General features: G+C 39.0%; 1 protein-coding gene and 2 pseudogenes across 1 annotated transcript in view; 1 reads left to right on the forward strand and 2 right to left on the reverse strand.

The window, feature by feature from the left end:
* The window catches only part of LOC138046083 (uncharacterized), a 169,565-nt gene that overhangs the window by 93,342 nt on the left and 58,723 nt on the right, over positions 1-17,500 (reverse strand). The gene's annotated exons all lie outside the window — the stretch shown is intronic.
* LOC138045495 (tyrosine-protein kinase receptor Tie-1-like) overlaps positions 1-17,500 on the reverse strand; it is a 39,638-nt pseudogene that overhangs the window by 8,953 nt on the left and 13,185 nt on the right.
* Positions 14,505-16,664, forward strand: LOC138044726 (receptor-type tyrosine-protein kinase FLT3-like; annotated as a pseudogene).

Below are 17,500 nucleotides of genomic sequence, written 5' to 3' on the forward strand. Positions count from 1 at the left end.
ATTGAATTAAACTTAATTAAGACGTAAATTTTATCATCAAGGTTGCGTTATAATGTTTTGCTGTTTTTGAAAGAGTAAATAAAGCCGCAATGAAGTTGCGCAATAGATCGAGTAGCCGAAGGAAAGCTCCGTTTTTGCATCCCTTCAATCGATTTATAAAGGCAACAAGGAAGAAATAGAAAGACTAATATAACAATTTATCAAAGGAGTTGAGTTTCTTTGTCACTTAGTCTGTTGCAGAATTACAATTAACGGACAACTGGTACAACACACCAGTCTGAATTTCGCGGTATTACATTTGCTTCTTCATCGCTTGCCATGTCTTTGTCGCCTACGTCTTCGGGGTTGCTATCCGCTTCATCAGAGCTCACACGCGGTTTAAACTGGTACGGCCGAATTGATAAACTCTCGCAGGCATGTTCCTCATCAATTTTATTAGAATACGTCCCAGAATCGGCCATTTGTAACGATGATATAAAGGCAAAAGCTCCTTCTTCGCCGATGAAAAATATTGTACACAACTAGAGACGCGCAATTATCGAGTTACATCTCATGGCTTTGACGATTCCACGTCACACGATGATACGCTGACCGCTTGCTGAACAAGATGGCGGATTTCTATTTGCATTTTCGGTCTTCTTTCAGGTGCAATATTTAATTTGAATGAAACGATATGGGAATGATGTTATCAAAAACTGAGACGACAACCTGAGGCCAAACATACAAAATACTTTCAATAAGCCCACTATAAGTATTAGAAATTTATCTAAAACACTGAGAAAATTCATTATATCAGTATCATAAACTGAGTATTTAATCTTGGGAAAAAATAGAACTCTTTAATACAAATTAAAATTCTAGGAACCTTAAAGTTGTAAAATAACCATGCATACCAACTATACAGTTATTTAAACTACAGGATCAGCTTTGCATAATTATTTGAACATAGTTTTTGTTGCTGTTCACACAAACATATCACCTCACCAAAAGAAGAAAGATCATATCCAGCCACTATATAGGAACATTTGAAAAAGGGTCTTCCCCATGCTAAGCCTATCAACTCTTCACTATCACACACTATCAACTCTTGGTAGTGACATGGTTATTTAACCCATTAAAGCCCTATAAAGTTTTGGAAAATTACTTACACATCAGACATCGTGGTGTTGATTCCGCTAAGACTTTCCATCGACATCCAAAGCCAAGGAACTTTCCCCTAGGGTTTGGCCAAAGCAGAAAAGAGCATCGTATTCATAAAGTTGTAATTATTTGAAAATCTTGTTATGAGATACTTATTTCTCTTCTTTGTTTCGGTTTGCAGATATTAATTAGTTCTTAAAGAAAACTACATGATGTTCGCGTACCTCTGTGAATTTTATATACTCTCCGTCTTGTGAAATGTCACGTGACAGTCCAAAATCTGCTACCTTGGCTACCAGCCCTTCGCCAATCAAAATGTTTCTAGCCGCTAAGTCCCTGTGAACACACTAAAGTGATAGCAAAATAAAAGATGCATGAGCCCGAATGAAGTACTGATAAGCAAAAATATCAATTGTGGAGGTGTGAACTACTGTGACAACATAACAGTCTGTGCCTGGCCCTGAAAAAGAGAGAAAATTAATCTTTTTGCTTTTACAACGATTTAATTTTGTTGATATTCCACGATTTTTTTGTTATCTTATGGACTGTGATTCTCACCAAACTGTCTCATTAGAATGCAAATGCCATGATCGAACAGCTATTGGAAACAAAGGATGTGGACACAAAATCCTCTTGAAAAGCTACTACCGCCATGGGCGTAGCCAGGATTTTTCAAAGGGGGGGGGGGGGGGGTCACACACTGTCAAATAGAGGGTACTCGCGTTTTCGCAACCTGGATATAGTAGGTTGTTTGAGTAAAAAACGGCTTACAAAGGGGTAGGGGGGTGGTCACGGGAAACCCAGGACCCCCCCCCCCCCCCCCTCAGCTACGCCCTTGACCGCAGATAAACAACTTGGTGAAAGCTCCCCTCTAAACCAAAGAACGTCAAAGATAAAGATTTATTATTCCTGAAAATTGAGTGTTTTAAGAACAATATGCAATTATTATAATGCACTCTTCCTGTAGGCCGTTCGACTCTTTAGAGGTTATATACACATTTACCTTTCCTAAGTTTACAAAATGTAGAAAACACACATGGCTTTGTTGACTTAAAAACAACAACTACATCAACGTCAACAGAGGCAAGCGCACATCTGTCACTAACCAGCCTGCTGTCGAGGTGCCGCATTACATTTGCAACGTCTTTAGCAATGTTTAACAAGTCTCGCTCGGACAGCTTTGAACAAATGTTGACATAATTTGCAGCATGTGTTTGAGCAGGAATTCGGCTGTCAAGCAATACATTATCCAGACTTCCCTCAGGTACGAATTCAATAACCACACATAAAGGTTCTGAGGACGAAAGGATATGATATGTAAGCAGTAATAGAAGAGGATACAATTTGTTACCTCTCTCAATGCTACCCCAAAATAGGTGTATATTTCCAGGAAAACGCACTATCTGCTTCACGTTACCTTCAAATGAACATGCTCCGATTAAGCTCACTATATTTGTATGGCGGCCAACTTTGCAAAGTATCTCCAACTCCTGGATGAGAGCCATGCGCTGATTTTGGTCATTTTCATCTAAGAATACAGGCGGGAAAACTTTTAAACATGGGAAAAGTACAGTGGTAAAACGTGAGTGGTGAATGGGGATTATTTTGTGATATTGATGATACCCATCATTAGCACAGGCATCGCTGAATAAATTTTACTAAAGTGTCAATCAAACCCAAGTTTTGTCATTTTAAAACATCTTGTCTACCTAAGTGTGTAACAATTATCATCATCGTCATCCTAATCCCATCATCAACATCATTATGATGATCGGGGATGTCGATCTTGGTCATTCAAAACGAAGATATTAAAGGCGGGTTTTGATCGTAACTGCCCTCTTAACATTTTAACAGCAACGGGTAATTCATTCCCATCTCTTCTCAAATAGGTTCCTTTCCGAACAACTCAGAACTCTCCTCCACCAAGTTCCGTTTCTGTTATTTCCAGTCTTTCTCGAGGAATTTCCCAGTTCCTGTCAAATCCCATTTGGTTCAGGTACGTCTCATTATCAACGACCACAGCTTCGTCTTCATCCGAACCTGGTAGTGTTGGCTGACCCACACAGGCTTGCTGGTTACGATCTCTGAGTTCTTTCATGATTTCCGGTCTCATTTCTTGCATGGTAACATCATCTTCTTCGTCCCTTTGCTTTAAAGAAGGGAAAAATTGAAAAAGCTTATTCTGAAGTAAAGGAAAACGTAATCGACATTTTCTATCTTGAAATTCAAATCAACAAAGCTGAATTTGTGTTGGCAGACGTATTTGTCGTCGAGAACCTGTTACAGGACGTACGTGTTTATGCGACAATACACGAAATCCTTCTGCTAATCGAGCTTTTTTCCATGATTGCAAGCATACTAAGATGGTTTCCTACATTGGAAGCCTGTTCGGCTCTAAATAGACCCTATATAGACTACGTTGTCATTCAATGATACTTCCTATAGGACTTTTTTAATTTCGATATATTAAAATTCAGCTTGAAAGAGAGGTTTAAAGGACAAAGACAAAGGAAAGTGGATGATATGCAAATATTTTCATTCCAACGTGTTTCTACTGTTTTTGTTCTCAACATAAATTGATCCTTGTTCTCATCGCGCCAAGGTCTTAGAATTTCTCTTCCGTACTAAACAAGTAGGGCATTCACTAAGATCATATTCATGTTTTTATATACCTCAATAAAAGCGTTTTTCTTTTTTCTTCTGAATCGTTTGAAAACAATAAAGATAGAGACAGCGAAGAGAAAGGCAAAGCCACAGGCAAATCCTAAGATGATATGGAAAGAACGTCCAGAGGTTCGATCATCTTTGACTGCAAAAAAAAAAGGAACAATTGATTTTTAGAAGAATATCATGAATCAAACAAACAGAATAAGTAAACAAAAAAGCCCCGACATATTTTCAGTGCCGTCAGCCATATTTCTGCAGAATCGACCACGCAGTACCAAGTTCATTTAAAATGTGTGATTGTTGTTAGATGTGATGAAACACGTACTTAAGTAAATGAACATACCTATACATCAACTCTTGTGTTGCTGTAGCTCCGAGATCAACCAAACAATAGCTGAAAATACGAGGAAAAGATCAAAAATACTCACTAGCCTCGCTGGTGGTAACAAAAATGGGATTGCTGGCTGGTCCATCTCCGATCTGATTCGTTGAAAACACCGTGATGCTGTAGTTAACGAATTCTTTGAGATTCGTTAGCTCCTTGTGGAATTTATTAGAATTGACAGTTTCGCTGCCATTGTCGCCCTCTGTAAGCGAGTTACAGGTGATTGTATGAGTCAAGATGACACCATTCCGATCAGCCAGTGGAACTTCGTCCCACGTAACTAAGATACTGGTTGAACTGATGCCTTTTCCTCTCACATTTTGAGGAGCAGCGGTGGGTTCTGAAATAAATCAGGTTAGAAGTACTTCAAAGTGCTAATCATCTTCATGGTACGTATAGAAGAATAGTAACAGCCCAAACCTTAAGAGAAAGCTAACCATTTTTATCCACTTTAAAATCAAGTGAAGTAAAGTTAGGTAATATTTCAAAGCACTGAATGGAGATCTCCATAACATTTTGAAGCAAGTACGTTGCGGAGAATGGGCTATTGCAGACATGAAAAAGCTGGAAGTGCGTGAAAGCGATACAATAACTACAACCAAGGATTGTAATAGAAACAAATGTTAAATTTCACTTTGTTGTAGGTTTGACTGAAACATGTCATCAAGATAAGAGAGATGTTTCCGTTTACGCGAGTGAGTGTTAAATATTTTCTCACGGAATCAATGGCCTTGTGATCTGAAACGCATCGGCTGCCATTTAACAGATGCAGTTTACATCAGAGTTATCTCGAGCAGCTTCTCGGAACAATTAAAAACACCGACTCTGTCATGCTTACACTGTGCTTATTGTTCAATATTGATGAATAGTTCCGACCCGCAGGCTTTCCGAAATGAATGTCTCTTGACTCTCTTATCATTGTTGGTATATTTGCTTGCCTCCTTATTGGTTGTTTTCTATCTTGCATGTCATTGCATTGCAATCTACTCCGAACGATCTATGCGGAAAAATTGCAATGACGTTGGATGCTGAAATGGCTGTTATAGTAGCTTTCCTCCTATTACTTGCTGTATCTTTCAGTCATGAACGTTTGTTGATGTATCTACCACATGTTAGACCCGTTTCAAACGTCAAACTTTGCAATGTGCCGAATCTAATGCAAATGAGCGAAAACAATAGATTTTTCGCATTTGCAATAGATTCGGCACAGTTCGACGTTTGAAACCGGCCTTATTGTATCAATAAGTGTGTCACTATTTGGTCAATATTTATCCATTCATTTAGCTTTTATATGAATTACATAGTTCTATCTATATAAACTGAAGGGTCTATGTCATGCTTGGTAGTTTATCTGCCGAGCCATTTCCAACATTGATAAAGTGGTTGTTTAATTCAGTATCACAAATACTCTGCGTGAGTATAGCCCTTTTCACGGTTAGTTTTTGTTATTTGCATTACAATGTAATCTAACGTGAGTGTGAGGCAATTTGGGGTTAAAACTACAAAATAGCCTGAAATTGCCTCACATACATGCTAGATTATATTGTAATGCAAATGAGAAAAACTAAGTAACAGTGAAAAGGGCTATTGTCACGTAACAGTTCTTAATTGTATGTTGAGAATTTACCTTTTTGTGCTTATTACTTTGCTAATTAATTTCCATGTACATTTTATGTTTTCTTTATTCAGTTCAATTTGTTTAGAAAAATAATTCATTTTAGCTGCGTGTATAATCCTAGTCAACTTGTTACTATACATTGTGTATACTTTATACCTTGCCTGGATACTTACTGAATAAATGAGTCTTCAATAATTTATGTTTTTGTTTAATCGACTGCAAGATAGTTTTCGAAATCCAAAGCCTTTCTGAACGCTTCCGTTGCTGTTTTGATGCTTTGCGCAAAGGAGCATGGCGGTCTGTAATAGCGCGCAGATTGTCTACAATAGTAGTCACATGATACTTTCATTAACATTTGTTATCAAGCTTTTGAAATCAATTGCAAGTAAGTCTTGGTGAAAGGCATTTTCATTAAAATGCCCAAGTCTCGAAAAATCTAGGTTCATTATTTGTAGGCAATGTGTTCGCCATTGTGCAGAATACTGGTAAATGATAAGAATTCTCCGCAAGACAAAGTCCAGATCTAATTAGCTTTTCAGGCGTATTCGTGCAGATATGATCGAAAAGAGTGGCCGTATGATCCGTTATTCTAGTTGGTTTGGTAATGATTGGCATAAATCCTAAGCTGAGAAGCATGTCTAAGTAGTCTGATGTTTGTTTACCTATGATTTTGTTTCGGGCGTTTTAGGGCTTGTTTGCATGGAGATAGGGTGACCCTTCTAGAAGGGGCAGCCTCTTAGAAGGGTAAACCTTGCCTATTGTAATTTCCGGTTTGGTTTACATGAGAGGTACGGTCACTCTAGGGGTAGGGTCAACCTATCTGCTTGGTAGGGTTACCCTCCTAGGAGGACCAACGTTTTGCCATGTAGACACTTGAGGTAGGGTCACCCTTCTAGAAGGGTCAACTTTTTTGGGATCGGGTTACTGTCAGATTACCGCGAAAGTCTGTAATGGCTTAGTGCGCGTGTAAGTCCGAGGAATATTTTCGCCGTTCTGTGCTGGCCAAATCGAACAGAGTTCGGAACAGTCGGAGGACTACAGTGTCGCCATTTCGTGAAAAGACCTAGATGAGGATGATGAACCAATTGTCGACGAGAGGACGAGGAAAGCCGCTCGACTCGGAAAGATGTGGAAAAATAAAAAATCCTAAGAAGTGGTCATGGACATCGGAAGCGGTGGAGATATTCCTGAAGTAGATTACAGAGTTCAAAACCAAGTGTGAGTTTAGCGGCGTGGACTTCGAGATCGATCTATCCACAATGTCTGCGGAAATACGCCGATGCATGGTAGTGGATTTTCCCGAAGTTTTTACCCTGAAATTGTTCAGGACCCGGGAAAAGAACTTAAGGATACGAACAGCGAGGAATATGAATTTTACCGAAAAGAGCTGGTTGTCTACCTGGTCGCCAAATTCAATAATCGCGATAGCCCTAGGGACAAGACTTTGCATGTAAAGAGGGGCTATTCGTTTACCCCTTATACAAGCACCCTTTCTCGATGTAAACAGGCCCTTAGTTCAAAATGACGCATTTAGTTAGGCACGTATATGATGAGCCACGCATTTCACACAGAAGGATCTTTTTCCTGTTTCGTGGTATATTACCTTATTTGGTTCCTGTCGTTCCACACGCTCAATTTAATTAAGAAAGGCGTTTGTAAGTATTAAAATACGTTTATTAGTATTAAAGTTCAACGGAAGGAATTGTTTTATCCTGTGGACTGAACATTCTGATGCTACACCGTCAGCTGCCAAGATTAGCCGATGCCCACAAAGCCTAACGGAAATGTGCCGAGCCCTGTTTCGACTTGTAAAACCTATTCAATCGTCTGCCACAGTGGGCGGCCGTTGTAACATGACTTCCCGGAATCAATCGACTTCATACGTGAACATGCGCACCTCGCTATTTTACAAACTCCATTGCATGCTCATATCTCCAATATTTGTCTTTTCTTATCACTTTGCAGATTTCTCGATGAAAAAAGTCAATTGCATCTTTTTTTGTACTCTTGTACGGTTTTTAGTGATACATTAATTTAGGCAATACGTATTTGGTTTCTTAAATGTTATAGTTTTGATTAGTTGATGACAGGACTTCGAATCGTCGACCTACTTATGACTAGCAAACTGGACTCCCTCATTCCCCAGTACGGCTGGAGCAAGCTCGGTTAGTAAGTTTTTTATTCACCATGGCACTCGAAAAATGAAACTCGCTTTGAAACCTCTGCAAAATTTTAATCCTTTTAGCTTTTTTCTGGTAGTTTCGCTGTGAAGAATGACACAATTCATTTCTTTTTTCGCGGTTTTGGTTGCAAATTTTGAATTTAACGGCTTCGCTCCAAAACGGAAATGCACGTCTTGGACAATCAGAGCACACGGATCTTTGCCACATAATAATGGAAAAACTGAACTAAATTAAGCACAGCCATTCGATTTCTCAGTGAATACGGGTATTTGTGAAAGACTCCGCTGGCATCGGGGCTGGTAAGTTTCCAAATGATCTTTCCAGAATAACATTTGTTTGGTTGCGCCATGCAGACTTACGAATGGCGATTTTTTCTTGTTGTTTTAATTACTAGTTGCACCAAAGATCTCCTACCCTCCGCAGGATGCAACGGGAGTTGAAAAACAAGACGTGTTATTCAGCTGTACCGTAGATGGGAACCCACCACTCAGTGTTATTTGGACAAAGGAAGGAGAGGAACTGAAACCCGCGGCAAATTTGCGATTTAACTTTTCGTCCGCGGTCAACAATCATAGTCTGATTCTTACTGATATTCAAAGATCAGATGCAGGGCAATACAGATGTTTGGCCAGTAACAGTGACGATAGCTTGACGTCATCTCCGGCGACCTTGACTGTACATTGTAAGTAATTCATTTGACCATTTACGACCACAAAAAAGTACTCCAAGGTTTTCAGTGGCGAGAACATGTTTTTCTTTATTTACAGACGACATTTGTTCTCATAAATCAGGGTAATGACCGTTTGCTGACTTGGATAATATCGGCGCCAGATGCTTCGATCTATTTTCTTTATAAAATAGCTCAAAATATTTTGGATCGGATTTTCATCAAAGCCTTTTGCAACCGAGTGTGTAATTGAAAACTAATTATATAAGCTGCTTGCCTTCTATGGATTTTCCAGTTTTGGGTGGTTTGTGTTTAACTTCGTTCCTGATGCTTTAACTGACACCCATATCGTTTGTAATTTTATGTTTTCGATTTCTTTTCAGTTGCACCCGCAATCCTAAACCAGTTGCCACCGGGCAGGACTAGGCAGGAGAGGAGAAGGAAACGAATATATTGTATTTAGCTGTACAGTTGAAGGAAACCCTTCACCCCTTCTTTATTGGACAAAAAGTGGAAAGAGATTGAATGTACTAGGTAATCCACGGTTAACTGCAGTTTCAGGGAGAGGCATTCACAGTTTGAATATTGTTAATCTCAGTCGGGCAGACGCAGGATTATACCAGTGTGTGGCAATTAACGGTGTGGGCAGTGTAGCTTCACATGGAGAGAACCTGAAAGTATATTGTAAATATATTCAATTTCCAGAGTAGGAAAAGAAGGTGTAGGATTTTTAAAATACGGTTACCTGGTAGTTAAAGCAAAGGGAAGAAGAGAGCGATATCATTAATGATGTTGCCGGTAAAATCCATTCTCAGGTTGAATCGGTTTTGACCTAGGTTAAATTGTTCATCCTTATTTTACCTACGTTAAATACGCTCTCAGAGGAATTGAAGAAACCTAAATTAATCCTAGAGAATTATGAGGGTGAGGTTAGGATTAGCTTTGGTTATTATACATGGATATCAGTTGAGTATGTTCGTCGTTCTAGTGTAGTGGCGAAGACACACAGGACTACAGATCTGGAGGGTCCGAATTCGAGTACCGGTAAGTGCATAGTACAGTTTTTTGATCCCTTATTATGTTATTATGTTGAAAATTGTATGAACACAGAAACCGATAAGACGATATAAAACAATACGAAGATGAGTTGCCATGAGTAACACGGCGCTCGAGGGAGGGTATAGGTGTTTTAAGTCCTTTTTGGTGGGTTGATAGCTGCTTTGATATTCAACCCAGGTAAAATGAGGATCACCAATTTTATCTAAGTAAAAACGGATTCAACCTTAGAACGGTTTTGACCGACAACATTGACTCTATGTTTGGAAATGAAAGAGGAACAATCTTTCAAAGTGCCTCTTCAGAATTTCGTTTCTTAAGAAATACTTAACAACGACTAATTTCAGGGGCACCCAACGAGAGAATATATTTCAAAACCCCTTAGACATAGCATTGTCAAACGTATGTTAGTATTTAAACAGTAGATATAGGCATATTTTTATCCCCTAAAAATTTTTCAACTGTTCGGGATTCGTAGCTGAAAGTCTAGTGATCCGAAAATTTTAGGGATTAAAACTTGTCTTTTGGATGTTCGAAAATGCTAGGACGAATCAAGCAAGAATTTTTACAACAAACGTTCCGAAAATTCTAGATCTCAAATCGTCTTCCGAACAGATATTTTCCGAAAATTGACGTTGTAATTTCTACTTTTGTGGTTAATTCTAAGTTGCACCTGAAATCTCTTACCTTCAAAAAAATGCAACGACAGTTGAAGGACGAGACGTGATATTTAGCTGCACTATAGATGGCGATCCACCACCCAGTGTTATTTGGACAAAGAATGGTAAGGAACTAAAACTCGCAGGAAATTCACGAGTTAATGTTTCGTCGACGAGCAAGAATCATAGTTTGATTATTGCGGATATTCAAAGATCAGACGCAGTACAATACAGATGTTTGGCAAGCAACAGTGAGGGCAACTTGACTTCATCTCCTGCGACCTTGACTGTACAGTGTGAGTAATTAATTTGATTTCTTAGAACCCTCACTTTCATTAGAATATTTCTTTTATAGCAGTCCATAACCACTTATTAAATTAAAGAAGGAGGGTTGTCACAGAGCTCCCAGCTCAGTTAGTCAGTCTGACAGCCATTGCGGGACGTTCGTTAACATGCATAACCAGTTGGCCATAAAAAGGTGACCGGTCATGCACTTTAGTTTCCTCAGTGCTTCCCTCTATTAACTCTGCTCTATGTTATAATCATGTGCGGCAGTTACGGTGTCTAACGTTAAAGTACATTACTTGAAGTGCTATTACCCTAGCATGTTACATAGACAAGGCTCCAATGACATAATAAATAGGTAATTTAATTTGATAAATCATAATAAATAACAATAAATAATCATTCGTTTCCTTGACTTAAGATGAACTATCCTTACAGCTGTATTTGCTAATTCACAATCGGATTGTTTACGAATGCATGCTATATGATAAGTAGACTTTATCAAGCTTAGAATTTTTTTTTTTGCTAGCTCCACCCGAATTCACCGTCAACCCACGGAATGCAACAGGAATAAAAGGAGAGAATGTTACCCTGAGATGCAAAGTTTATGGAAATCCTGTACCAGATGTAAAATGGACAAAAGATGAAAAGTATATATCCGGAAATGAGAGAATGATTGTTTCTGATTTTGGTGCAAATACTTCAAGTTTAACAATAACGGATATTGTGCCAGGAGATATGGGCCAATACAGATGTGTGGCAAATAACAGCGTTGCTGACGCCACTTCATCTCCAGGAAAACTTTTGGTAAATGTGAGTGTTATTTTTTGTTTCATAAGATGTGTGAAAGTTTTACAGTGAAATCTATGGTCAGTGGACACCCAGGGGACTCTTGTAAGTGTGTGCCTAATAGAAAACTACGGGTCCTCGTTTTCATGCGTCTCGTGGTTATCGTCTATAAATGTGTGATATCATGAATTAATGTTTCATTGTAATCCATTGATTCCAGGTTACACAACCACGTGGCTTTGGTTGTCACATACTGAACTTATGACATTAACTCTTTAACACCGGTAAGGCTGTCCACACGTTTCCAGTCAATAGCTGTAAATAATCAAAAATCTGCTGTAAGTTTGCCAAAGTTGTTCGGGAGCGGAGAGGATGTTGGAAATTTTTACTGCATGAGGAAGTATTTTAACTCTGACAATATTGCAATTGCAGCTAAACCAGCTGTGGAAATTGTTGGTCTTGGAAAACTGTCTTTGGCTATAGGCAGTCAGATGCAGCTGACATGTCGGTATAATGCTTCAACACCAGTTTATGAAGTGCAATGGGTAAAAGATGGTCCCGTGATTGCTCGAAATGCGACTGTCATTGGTAACGAACGCACAAATATTTCCAAGTTCACTGCCGGCAAATCAATATTGACAGTCATATCCAGTGTAACACAAGATGGTGCGGATTACAAGTGTCTCGTTGCAAATGTTGTTGGAAATTCATCGGCAACAACCTCGGCTAAAATCAGTCAAGGTATACTCTTCTTCGACATTTTATAATGGAGCATAATAACTTATTATGACTGAGTCAGTTACCGCTGAGTTGGGAAACATGACCAGATTTAGATGGAAAGCAAACATGTTCTTATCCAGTAAGGATACTTTCCTCTTTCGTCTCCCACCCTACAAGAAAACATCAAGAGGGAACTTCAAATTGAGGTTTTCTTTCTGCAAAAGAATCCTGTTAATCGAACTGATTTTGACGTTAAAATCTGTCGACTTTTCATTGTACTCACTTCCAGAAACAAACAGGTGAAGTGAAACGAAATGCAAACACGGGTACAAACAGATAGTGATGACGGTAACTTTTTGCTCTAAAAGTATACTCCATCATATGCTACATGTCACATGAATAACAATCTAAATTGGGGAGTAAAATTTGGATGTCATTTCATGACGAACCAGTTTGGCGTGAAACGCTGTTTTAAAATGGTTTGTTAGGTCCCATGTGAAATATCCAGGAAAGCAATCCTAATTGTATCACATTTCTATATAATTTTAGACTAGCCGCGTCTACTAGTCCTTAAGGCCATATGCGGCCTGGCTAGATCATTAGCATTATTACCCGGGGGAGAGGGGGGACTCCCATACAAAAAGGGGAGGGATGCTCGTCGTCTCGCTTAGGGGTGTAAATTTCGGATTTTGGTCTTACTTAAGGTGTTCTGGGCAAAATGCAATCCTATATAGCCGTGAAGGTCTCCTTTAGTGTTGCACTCGAAGAGATCTAAACGTGTATATTTACGCTTTTATATTTCTTCACGTAGGTGAATTATTAGATGATAATGTCTTTGCCATCATTAAAAGTCACTCTATATTTTTGTATTTCTGTGTTTTAATAGGGTTTCTTTTAGAGTCAAAAAAGCCTGGGCCACGCGTAGATTAGTCTCCTTTAGGGGTTTAATTTAAAATTACCGACGAGCATCCCTCCCCTTTTTATATGGGCTGTTACTATTCTTCTATACGTACCATGAAGATGATTAGCACTTTGAAGTACTTCTAACCTGATTTATTTCAGAACCCACCGCTGCTCCTCAAATTGTGAGAGGAAAAAGTATCAGTTCAACCAGTATCTTAGTAACGTGGGACGAAGTTCCACTGGCTGATCGGAATGGTGTCATCTTGACTCATACAATCACCTGTAACTCGCTTACAGAGGGCGACAATGGCAGCGACACTGTCAATTCTAATAAATTCCGCAAGGAGCTAACGAATCTCAAAGAGTTCGTTAACTACAGCATCACGGTGTTTTCAACGAATCAGATCGGAGATGGACCAGCCAGCAAAGCAATCCCATTTTTGTTACCACCAGCGAGGCTAGTGAGTATTTTTGATCTTTCCCTCGTATTTTCAGCTATTGTTTGGTTGATCTCGGAGCTACAGCAACACAAGAGTTGATGTATAGGGATATTCATTTACTTAAGGACTTGTTTCGTCACATCTAACATTAATCACACATTTTAAATGAACTTGGTACTGCGTGGTCGATTCTGCAGAAATATGGCTGACGGCACTGAAAATGTGTGAGCTTTTTTGTTTACTTATTCTGTTTGTTTGATTCATGATATTCTTCTAAAAATCAATTGTTCACTTTTTTTTTTTGCAGTCAAAGATGATCGAACCTTTGGACGTTCTTTCCATATCATCTTGGGATTTGCCTGTGGCTTTGCCTTTCTCTTCGCTGTCTCTATCTTTATTGTTTTCAAACGATTCAGGAGAAAAAAGAAAAACACTTTTATTGAGGTATATAAAAACATGAATATGATCTTAGTGAATGCCCTACTTGTTTAGTACGGAAGAGAAATTCTAAGACTTTGGCGCGATGAGAACAAGGATCAATTTTATGTTGAGAACAAAAACAGTAGAAACACGTTGGAATGAATGTGAAAAATATTTGCATATCATCCACTTTCCTTTGTCTGTGTCCTTTAAACCTCTCTTTCAAGCTGAATTTTAATATATCGAAATTAAAAAGTCCTATAGGAAGTGTCATTGAATGACAACGTAGTCTATATAGGGTCTATTTAGAGCCGAACAGGATTCCTGTGTAGGAAACCATCTTAGTATGCTTGCAATCATGGAAAAAAGCTCGATTAGCAGAAGGATTTCGTGTATTGTGTCGCATTAACACGTACCTCCTGTAACAGGTTCTCGACGACAAATACGTCTGCCAACACAAATTCAGCTTTGTTGATATGAATTTCAAGATAGATAATGTCGATTACGTTTTCATTTAACTCAGAATAAGCTTTTTCAATTTTTCCCTTCTTTACAGCAAAGGGGCAAAGAAGATGATGTTACCATGCAAGAAATGAGACCGGAAATCATGAACGAGCTCAGAGATCGTAACCAGCAAGCCTGTGTGGGTCAGCCAACACTACCAGGTTCGGATGAAGACGAAGCTGTGGTCGTTGATAATGAGACGTACCTGAACCAAATGGGATTTGAAAGGAACTAGGAAATTCCTCGAGAAAGACTGGAAATAACAGAAACGGAACTTGGTGGAGGAGAGTTCGGAGTTGTTCGGAAAGGAACCTATTTGAGAAGAGATGGGAATGAATTACCCGTTGCTGTTAAAATGTTAAGAGGTCAGTTACGGTCAAAACCCGCCTTTAATATCTTCGTTTTGAATGACCAAGATCGACATCCCCGATCATCATAATGATGTTGGTGATGGGATTACGATGACGATGACAATAATTGTTACACACTTAGGTAGACAGGATGTTCGAAAATGACAAAACTTGGGTTTGATTGACACTTTAGTAACATTTATTCAGCGATGCCTGTGCTGATGATGGGTATCATCAATATCACAAAATAATCCCCATTCACCACTCACGTTTTACCACTCTACTTTTCGCATGTTTAAAAGTTTTCCCGCCTGTATTCTTAGATGAAAATGACCAAAATCAGCGCATGGCTCTCATCCAGGAGTTGGAGTTACTTCGCAAAGTTGGCCGCCATACAAATATAGTGAGCTTAATCGGAGCATGTTCATTTGAAGGTAACGGGAAGCAGATAATGCGTTTTTAAGCAGGGGACGTGCGTTCGTGTCTTTTACACCGCGGGAGCTCTTTTCTTTACATCAGCGACGTGATAAATATGTCAGGAGATGATTGCAAATATTTACGTTTGCTACACAGATCTGTATTCAGTGTTTGGAAGGTAGTTGATTAGATGTAAAGATCAACTGACTTTCCTCAACATATGAGAAGTGAATAAATAGTTTCAAAAGGAGAAAAGTGACCAAAAACAGAGGAAGAAGTAGTAGATTGTTAAGTTAAGGTAAACTTTCCAAAATGCTGGTGAAAAGGTAAACTTATAGGCTAAAAATGTCATAAACTGGTAAAACCTCTTTCCCTTCGAAAACCTTACTTTCCTGGAAATATACACCTATTTTGGGGTAGCATGAGAGAGGTAACAAATTGTATCCTCTTCTATTATTGCTTACATATCATATCCTTTCGTCCTCAGAACCTTTATGTGTGGTTGTTTGAATTCGTACCTGGGGGAAGTCTGGATGTGTATTGCTTGACAGCCGAATTCCTGCTCAAGCACATGCTGCAAATTATGTCAACATTTGGTAAAAGCTCTCCGAGAGGACTTATCATTATACCGTACGGTCTTTACTGGGTTGCCAGTATGGCAAACACTAGTCGTGAATCCTGTCGTTTAATTTACGTCGGTTTTTTCTTTCGTTTTTAGACATGTTTCGTTAGTTTTTTGTCGGCTCGTTTGTTGTCCGTGTCGGTTAAAAGTATTGCCTGGATCACTCCCCTGCTAAGTGGTGTCTTTGTGCATAGAGCCTTCTGCGCGGATTTTTCTTAGAGATCTGAGAGGGTAGGTGGGAAATGCGTAGATTTCTCTGGTAGACATATCTTTGACGTTCTTTGGTTAGAGGGGAGCTTTCACCAAGTTGTTTATCTGCGGTCAAGGGCGTAGCTGGGGGGGGGGGGGGGGGGTCCTGGGTTTCCCGTGACCACCCCCCCCCCCTTTGTAAGCCGTTTTTTTACTCAAACAACCTACAATATTCAGGTTGCGAAAACGCGAGTACCCTCTGTTTGACACAGTGTGACCCCCCCCCCCCCCCCTTTGAAAAATCCTGGCTACGCCCATGGCGGTAGTAGCTTTTCAAGAGGATTTTGTGTCCACATCCTTTGTTTCCAATAGCTGTTCGATCATGGCATTTGCATTCTAATGAGACAGTTTGGTGAGAATCACAGTCCATAAGATAACAAAAAAATCGTGGAATATGAACAAAATTAAATCGTTGTAAAAGCAAAAAAGATTAATTTCTCTCTTTTTCAGGGCCAGGCACAGACTGTTATGTTGTCACAGTAGTTCACACCTCCACGATTGATATTTTTGCATTATCAGTACTTCATTCGGGCTCATGCATCTTTTATTTTGCTATCACTTTAGTGTGTTCACAGGGACTTAGCGGCTAGAAACATTTTTTGATTGGCGAAGGACTGGTAGCCAAGGTAGCAGATTTTGGACTGTCACGTGACATTTCACAAGACGGAGAGTATATAAAATTCACAGAGGTACGCGAACATCATGTAGTTTTCTTTAAGAACTAATTAATATCTGCAAACCGAAACAAAGAAGAGAAATAAGTATCTCACATATAACAAGATTTTCAAATAATACAAACTTTATGAATACGATGCTCTTTTCTGCTTTGGCCAAACCCTAGGGGAAAGTTTCCTTGGCTTTGGATGTCGATGGAAAGTCTTAGGGGAATCAACACCACGATGTCTGATGTGTAAGTAATTTTCCAAAACTTTATAGGGCTTTAATGGGTTAAATAACCATGTCACTACCAAGAGTTGATAGTGTGTGATAGTGAAGAGTTGATAGGCTTAGAATGGGGAAGCCCCATTTTCAAATTTTCCTATAGAGTGGCTGGATATGATCTTTCTTCTTTTGGTGAGGTGCTATCTGTGTGTGAACAGCAACACAAACTATGTATTAATAATTATGCAAAGCTGATCCTGAAGTTTCAATAGCTGTATAGTTGGTATGCATGGTTATTTTACAACTTTAAGGTTCCTAGAATTTTAATTTGTATTAAAGAGTTCTATTTTTTCCAAGATTAAATACTCAGTTTATGATACTGATATAATGAATTTTCTCAGTGTTTTAGATAAATTTCTAATACTTATCGTGGGCACTTATAGTGGGCTTATTGAAAGTATTTTGTATGTTTGGCCTCAGGTTGTCGTCTCAGTTTTTGATAACATCATTCCCATATCGTTTCATTCAAAATTAAATATTGCAC

This window comes from Montipora capricornis, chromosome 4 (assembly GCF_036669925.1).
Source record: "Montipora capricornis isolate CH-2021 chromosome 4, ASM3666992v2, whole genome shotgun sequence".
In the NCBI taxonomy this organism is placed as follows: domain Eukaryota; kingdom Metazoa; phylum Cnidaria; class Anthozoa; order Scleractinia; family Acroporidae; genus Montipora; species Montipora capricornis.